The sequence below is a fragment of the Seriola lalandi genome, unplaced genomic scaffold, assembly GCF_002814215.2.
Source record: "Seriola lalandi dorsalis isolate HSWRI2012SDOR001 ecotype SW California unplaced genomic scaffold, Sedor1 jcf7180002054551, whole genome shotgun sequence".
NCBI classification, from domain to species: domain Eukaryota; kingdom Metazoa; phylum Chordata; class Actinopteri; order Carangiformes; family Carangidae; genus Seriola; species Seriola lalandi.
This window is the reverse complement of record NW_019525104.1, coordinates 13,066-13,899: the sequence shown is the minus strand read 5'-3', so window position 1 is coordinate 13,899 and position 834 is coordinate 13,066.

Here is an 834-nt window from a genome sequence, read left to right as displayed (position 1 = left end):
ATTGGATCACTCAGAGAACAGTGAGCCAATCAGAAGAGAGGCTCAGAGCCTCCTCTCTTCTGATTGGCTCACCAACCTGTTGTTACTAGAGCTCCAGATAGAAGCCTGAGAGAGGAGATGTAAAACTACACTGAGATGGTTTTGGTTCTTAAAGCCACATATATATCTTCTTATGGATAAAACTTAAAAATCTGAGAAATGTAAAATATGGGACCTTTAAATGGGAAATCAGGACCCTCAAGTTAACTAAGCAGTTTTTGTTTTTTTTGGTCAACTAAGACATTCAAAGTTAAGGGTGATGAATTTTTAGTGAAAATTATGTGAAAATTTGGGGGCAACACATTAATATTCTCAGATCTGCTTTGGTTTTAGCACTAGATTTTAACAGATCATTCTACATGGCTGCATTCATCAGTGAAGAGAACAACATGACATGTGTTTGTGTTTTCAACTATTTTAACCAATCAGCTACTTCAAGAAAAAAAGTCGTCAAGGTTTTACAAGACCCTTCCAAAGCTCTCTGAAGATGATACGTAGCGGCTTATATCATGTTTTTGGTTTTTTTTTTTAGAAAGCCTGTCCACATTGTGGTTGACATTAAAACATTCATGTCATGTAAACCTAAGACTTCTGTTCACAGTGACATCCTGATGTCCATGTGAAAGGTTGCTGGGGCAGGGCAGCGTGTTACACAGCTAGTGTGATAATGTTGCCCGGTGTGGACTGAGGTATAAGAGAGCATAATACTTTAAGTGGCTAAAAGCAACTCAAGTGTGAAGTGCGGAGTCAAAGTGTGCATGTGGGGAACAGGTAGTCTGGCAAAAGAGCTCTTTA